Here is a 7695-nt window from a genome sequence, read left to right on the forward strand (position 1 = left end):
GAGAAAGTAGAGGAGAGAGGAGCTCAGTGCATCATGGGAAATCCCCCGGCAGTCTAGGCCTATAGCAGCATAACTAAGGGATGGTTCAGGACTCACCTGAGCCAGCCCTAACTATAAGCTTTATCAAAGAGGAAAGTCTTAAGCCTACTCTTAAATGTGGAGATGGTGTCTGCCTCCTGAACCCAAACTGGAACCTGGTTCCACAGGAGAGGAGCTTGATAGCTGAACGCTCTGGCTCCTAGTCTACTTTTGGAGACTCTAGGAACCACAAGTAACCCTGCATTCTGGGAGCGCAGTGCTCTGGTAAAATTCTATTCTGGATTTTACTGGAAGCCAGTGCAAAGAAGCTAAGACATGAGAAATATGATCTCTTTTCCTGGTTCCTGTCAGAACACGTGCTGCAGCATTCTGGATCAGCTGAAGAGTCTTAATGGACTTTTTCGAGCAGCCTGATAATAAAGAATTGCAGTAATCCAGCCTAGAAGTAACAAATGCATGGACTAGTTTTTCTGCATCATTTTTAGACAGCATGTTCCTGATTTTCGCAATATTACGTAGGTGACAAACCTACGTTAAAAGGCCTACGACCGTCTCCAGAAAAAAGCTCTTTTCGATTGGCTTGATTATTTCCCTAGAAGTTCAGGAAAAGAACATGCGAAGCTACGGAAACTAGCAGACTTGCTAATGGAACTTCAGTGTGCCAAGGAGGCCCTGTCCTACCTGGATACTGTATGTGGCATTGAACCCATAGTAGCAAAACTGCCGCTGGTTCGAGACTTAAAGAAGAAAATGGAGGACGATTTCCACCATTTGAATTCTTCACCAGGTTTGTATGCTACAAAGCACAGAAGAGGAAAGACCCCAGCTTTGGTTTCCTGAGTGCCAGTGCCTCACCTGTAAAACCTAAAAAAACAATTTCAAAAGCACAAGGAACCCCATTTCAGTTAACAAGACAGATGTGTCCTCAACAGGTCCAGACACAGACCGTGTCGTGAAAAGTGTTAGCAACCCAAACAAAAGCTGTCCCTTACATGACAAGCCACATCCCCTCAGGCTATGTAAATCCTTCAGAGCCAAAAGTCTGACAGACAGAAAGACATTTCTCAAAGAAAAAGGAATCTGCTTTAAGTGTTGTGGTTCAACCACACATTTAGCAAAGGACTGTTCAACTACTGTTAAGTGCACAGTGTGTGAGAGTGTCAACTACAACTCTGCAATGCATCCAGGCCCAGCACCTCAAATTATGGCTCCCTTAACCTTACCACACAATGGCAGGGAGGGAGAAGAGAATAATAACATTGCAGCTGTTGTCAACTCAAACTGCACTGAAGTTTGTGGCACAGGACAGATTGGGCGGTCTTGTTCGAAGATTTGCCTTGTATCACAAAGATGAACCAGACAACATTTACTTTACGTTACTGTACTTTACTTTACTTGACTATTTTTTGTTGTTGCAACTTTTTACTTTCACTTCACTACATTTCAAAGCCAAATATCTGACTTTTTACTTTGTTACATTCTGCACAGTCCTCATTACCTTGGTATTAGTAGCGTACCTGAGTGGAGCAGCACTGAAAAATAAATGTACAACTGGTAAAGCCGTCTCAGCTGGAATCAACTTCAGCCAGTTGACCCGACACCGGCATATGCAGTATGTAGTATGCGGTTAATAGGTTAAAACAACTTTGATGAGAGGATGGGATGGGCTGTCCATCTAGGCTCAAGAACAGAAAAAAACTCAATGAGAGTGAAGCGCAGTCAGGTAAATGTGTTTTCTCCTTTCAAAGTCTGATGTCAGTGCAGCTGCAGTGAATCTCTCTATCAAAAGAGGAACCTACAAACTGTTCAGAGTCTCCATAAAGCCTGTCTTTTGTCATTGTAGTATTTAAATTGTTAATACTGATTTACCAACAGGGAGTGATGTCAAACTCTACAAAATGTTTGGTCTGTTTTCATAATCATCTGTATTTTGATGTAAACAATAAATGTATATGTAGAGGTGACAGGTTTTATGTCATCCATCTATCCATGTTTGATTTCTTTTATATAGATTTCTGACTTTGCTCCCCTAGTGGTAATATCATAAGAGACTCTATGCAGACAGCAGTACACACCACCAGACTTCCCTTCACAACATATTATTAGCTCCAAAGTCAAACCTCAAAGCAGAAGTACACTAAAGATCAACGCAGCAGACACACCATCTAACACCAGCGACATTTTGCAGATTGAGACTTTCCTTAAAGCCCTCACACAGGACTGCAGCTGGATTTTAAACATTTGTTCACGATGAACAGAAAACCGCTGAAGGAAACTGGTCCATTAAATAATTCTTCTGTTCAAGTATCTGTCTGTGTGTCCTGCTAACCAGCTGAGCAGCGCAGCTCTTGTCTTTCTGTGTCTTGGTTGGTCTTCAGACTGTGACTGAACAATGTTGATTGAAATACAACTCTTTATTACATTTGATCAACGCAGACAGGCCACAGTGTTTACAAACAGTAGCTGGGAAAGATGACCGCGTTGCTCGTGGAAATGCGTTATGTGCGTGCAAGAAATTAAACTTGCACATTCCAGCAAGAAACTTGTGGGACCAGTCCAGACAGGATGTGAGGGCACTCCTCATGCATCATTTTAAAACAAGACAGTGAAGTTTTGTTACAACTCTGGTGGGAAGCAGTGCATTCACATTGACTAATATGTTGATTAGCTGACAGATTGGGCTATATGGATGCACATCTCAGTAAATAATAAGCATCACATATTCAGCTCAGTCATTTTATGAACAGAATTTTATATTTGAAAATATTTATAATTTACAGGGGCTGTGCTGAAGTTTGTCGGTAGAGTAGATGCTGGATCATCAGCTAGTACAGGAACAAACTCCAGCCAGTCAGCCAGTACAAGCACAGCTGATCCACATCCAGCTTCAGCTTGTACCAGCACAGACCCAGTCCAGACGTCTTTAGCAGGTCCCACAGACCCAGGTGAAAAACAGGCAGCTTCAGCCAGTGCGAGCACAGCCAGAGATGTACAGCCAGCATCAGATACAAGCAGCTCAGACACTAATGGAACAGTTGCTGATCCACCAAATGACACAGCAGATTGGACCAGAGAGGTCCAGATAAGCTAGATCCATTCAAACCAGCACTGTTTTTTTCTAGAAAAGGTTTCTATTCAGGCTTTTTACAGAGGGAGGATTGTAGTGAGAGCATTGTGGTGTCAGGTGTGACTGTGAGTCACTGCCAGTTTGTGACCGAGTGGTAACGTAGCGGGTAGCATTTTGCAATATAAACATCTGAAAACTGAAGCCAGTCTTGCTCTGTGGGACTGTGAGCTGCACTTTATGAGAGGTGTTGAAGTTAACATGTGTGGATTTTTGGTGAGATTGTGAGTTGAGAAGTGTCTTCAGTTAGTTTTGGTTTCCGCCTCCTTGTCTCATCTTAACATACCCAAGTCCCAAATGAAGTTCTGTGTCTGTCAGACAGTCTGAAGGGGATACTACCACAAGAGGAGAGAAATAACGCAGACTTATCCTTCCCACCTACAGGAAATATCCACTTTTCTTCTTGCAACTCAGTTTTCCTTATTGTGATTCATTGTAACTTTGAATGCTGTATTCAAACTTGTCTTGAGTGAATTTAAAAAGATAGATTGTGTTTTGTAAGATCAATAGATTTTATGTGTAGTACTTTTACTTTTGATTACATAAGTATTTTTAAAACCAGTTTTAGTTTTACTTGAGCAGGTTTATGCTGGATGACTTTTACTTTTACTTGAGTAACATTTTTCATGTGGTATCTGTACTTTTTACATAAGGATGGAAATTGAGTACTCCTTCCACCACTGTCTAACTGTTAACCTTAGATTGCCATGTAGCTTCAAATGCACATTATTACCTGCAGTGAATCACGCAGAGACAGAGGACCTGAGCTAGCTGCCTGAACTGCTTCTGTGTGGCTCTATCTGCACACAGTGACATTATTTTCTCAAAAACATGTCCAATAATGTTAACTTACAATCAGTAATCATCCAATTAGGGTTTATGTGTATTTACATTGACTGTCTGTATTTTTACATGTTGCTAATCTGCCCCATAGTACCACAGTGGGCGAAAGCAGCATTGTCCAAAAAAGTGCTTACTAAGGGTGCTTCACCCCTCAGACTTCACTGTGACCCAGAAATAATCCCAACAGCCCCCAACCTATAAATATTTAGTCCCCCAGTCTCTTTCAGACCCAAATGTTTTCATTCCATCAGAATATTAAATGAGCATACAGAGGGAGGAAAGCCTCTGGGGGAAGAACTCACAAAAGCTTCTTAAAGCCTTCAGCAGGCCTTTAACATCCACCAGGAAATGAGATTATAAAAACAATTCAAAATATCATGTGGTCATTAAAGTGAGAATGAAAAGATCTGTTGATTAATTATTTGATCTTTAAATAACTGACCAGTCATGTAACTGACATGCAATTGCACAATAATAAACTCCTTTTTCTCTCACTGACTGAAGTCGTGCAGATGCTGATTATCAACTGTTCACATTCCCCTGTGGTTTGTGAATTCGTTATTTTTGTTGATTTGCACCATGTGAAGCTATGACACAGACATCATACACTGTGAGAAATTGCACGTAAAGACTGTTTTCAAATGATAGAAGTTCCCCTACTACTGTATGTGGCTGGTCTGGGTTCTGTCTTTTAGTATCTTTTGGGCTCCGATCATGTACCTCACTGATATCACTGATGCTTGATAGGTACTAATGAGGGCCCTCCTGTCCTCTGCCGTTTACATCCCATGCCAGGTTGTGATGTCTCCAGTCAGGATGCTTTATATTGCTCCTCAGTAAAAGTTTGCTAGGGAAGTGTGCCTTCATTCATTACTTTATAAAAAGCATGGTTACAGGTACAATTAACAGGATCTATAGCATCCCTGCATTTATGGACTCCCACCTGGAGTTGCTGGACTTCCCTGTTGGGCTGCAGAATACTACAGCCTTATTACCACCAAACACCTCAGCAGGCTGGGCTAAACTTACAGTATCTGCAGAGTAAAGAGATTTAATTCCGACACAGATGGTAATAATAATAATATCTTCGGTCTCATATTTTAAGGCCTTGCACTGTGTGGGTACTCAGTAACGCCAACGAAGGTTTTAGCTTCACCTCCCATCTCCATCTAATGGGCATCTCAACACTGCAACAGCTTGCCACTACCCAGTATTACAAGGTGACGCTGCTAAATGTATCTTACTCTGAAATAGCGATGGATCATAAGAAATGTGTAATAAAAGTTACAATGGTATCAAATATCAAGTTTATTTATTACGTGTGTGTGTGTGTGTGTGTGTGTGTGTGTGTGTGTGCCTATCTGTGTGTGTGTGTGTGTGTGTGTGTGTGTTTTTATGAATTGCATAGCTCAGAGAGAAAGAAACATTTGTGTATCAGTGTAAAGTTTGAAATCAATCTCCTACAACCAGACTGATTTGAAGCCCCCAAATTTGTTCTAAAAAACCTTATTTACCAGGACCAAGTTTGAGGAAGACCTGCGCCGGCGCTGTTGCTCTATGACTGAGCTTAGCCTCAATGACGAATCACATTTTAAAACTTCCTCTGCTTCTGATAAAGAGGCACTACACAGCAAAATAAAAACTGACATAAAGTTCTGCTTTCATTACTTATGAACTCATTCAAATCACTTGTTTCATCAAAAGGCAGTATGTCAAAATTTTTGTTTCCCCCAAAGTTTATTGTTCTGAATAAGGTTTCACATGCACATGTCTAAGAATATATTTGGGGAAATGCTGGTGTAACACTTCTGCAGTTTGGCATGTAGAAGAAAACTGAAAGATTCTGAATATAAAAAAGAGCTTATTAGCAGCTTGAGTATGAAAATATTGGCAGCAGTGTTCCATAACATTCAAACCAGAATTATTAATTAGCTGTACTGTACCCAACTGCTCTAGCAGTGAATAGATATTCACCAGCTGTGTATTACTGCTGCTCATCAACAGAGTATCTGTTCCGGTGTTAATCTAACCATCAGAAACCAGAACCAATGAAATATTCATACTGTATATAGTGCAGATTGTCATCAGCTCCCATATTGAAAACAAAAATTCAGGTTCTAGTAACTTTGCATCCAAACTGGAAATCTAACCTGCCATTTGGGAGATTAGGGTTTATCTTCCCTTATGTGCTTGTATGCAAAGTAATACTAACAACTTTCAGTTTGTAAAAGTGTGGAACTGGGTGAGCGTATCCTGCAGACACTTATTGCCACACAGAGAAGTTGCATTAGTCAATTGTCAAACCTTATCACCACTGTGGGTGAGCCGATTTGGCTATTGTGGAGACAGCATGAATTGTGTTTTCTGACACTAAAAAACCTTATTTACCAAGACCAAATTTGAGGAAGGCCTGCGCCGGCGGTGTTGCTCTATGACTGAGCTTAGCCTCAATGACGAATCACATTTTAAAACTTCCTCTGATTCTGACAATGAGACACTACAATATATGAGACAAGCAATATAAAAGCTGATATAAAGTTCTGCTTTCATTACTTATGAACTCATTCAAATCACTTGTTTCATCAAAAGGCAGTATGTCAAAACTTTAGTTTCCCCCAAAGTTTATTGTTCTGAATAAGGTTTCACAGGCACATGTCTAAGAATATATTTGGGGAAATGCTGGTGTAACACTTCTGCAGTTTGGCATGTAGAAAAAAACTGAAAGATTCTTAATATAAAAAAAAGCTTATTAGCAGCTTGAGTAAGAAAATATTGGCAGCAGTGTTCCATAACATTCAAACCAGAATTATTAATTAGCTGCACTGTAACCAACTGCTCTAGCAGTGAATAGATATTCACCAGCTGTGTATTACTGCTGCTCATCAACAGAGTATCTGTTCCGGTGTTAATCTAACCATCAGAAACCAGAACCAATGAAATATTCATACTGTCCCATTATCAGATTTTTGTATATAGTGCAGATCGTCATCAGCTCCCATATTGAAAACAAAAATTCAGGTTCTAGTAACTTTACATCCAAACTGGAAATCTAACCTGCCATTTGGGAGATTAGGGATTTTCTTCCCTTATGTGCTTGTATGCAAAGTAATACTAACAACTTTCAGTTTGTAAAAGTGTGAAACTGGGTGAGCGTATCCTGCAGACACTTATTGCCACACAGAGAAGTTGCATTAGTCAATTGTCAAACCTTATCACCACTGTGGGTGAGCCGATTTGGCTATTGTGGAGACAGCATGAATTGTGTTTTCTGACACTGCACCACGCAAAGACCCAAAGTGAATTATTAGCTTATTAGTGAACCTTTTACTGCATGTACATTGTTTGCAATATTGTCTTTTATTAATTTTTAATACAATAACACACTGTATATGGTTTGACACTTATATCCACAACTAATGGATGCAAATTTCTTTCTCAACCAAAAACGGAAGTTGCTCTTATTAAGGCTGTGAGTGACAGACTCAGCTAAAAAGAGGAAACAACCAGTTCTCCAAGACGATGCTCTGTGGTTTACAACTGTGGTTATTCTGTCTACAAGTCAGATAGAACTCAACAGAAGGACTGTAGCGATGACAGAGGTCAACTACGCTTCAGTTGTATTCAAAACTCACAAGCATTTCCCACCCGAAGGTAAATTCAGTTTTTTGAATACATTTCATTTTTTAAAT

This window comes from Micropterus dolomieu, linkage group LG03, assembly GCF_021292245.1.
Source record: "Micropterus dolomieu isolate WLL.071019.BEF.003 ecotype Adirondacks linkage group LG03, ASM2129224v1, whole genome shotgun sequence".
Lineage (NCBI taxonomy): Eukaryota > Metazoa > Chordata > Actinopteri > Centrarchiformes > Centrarchidae > Micropterus > Micropterus dolomieu.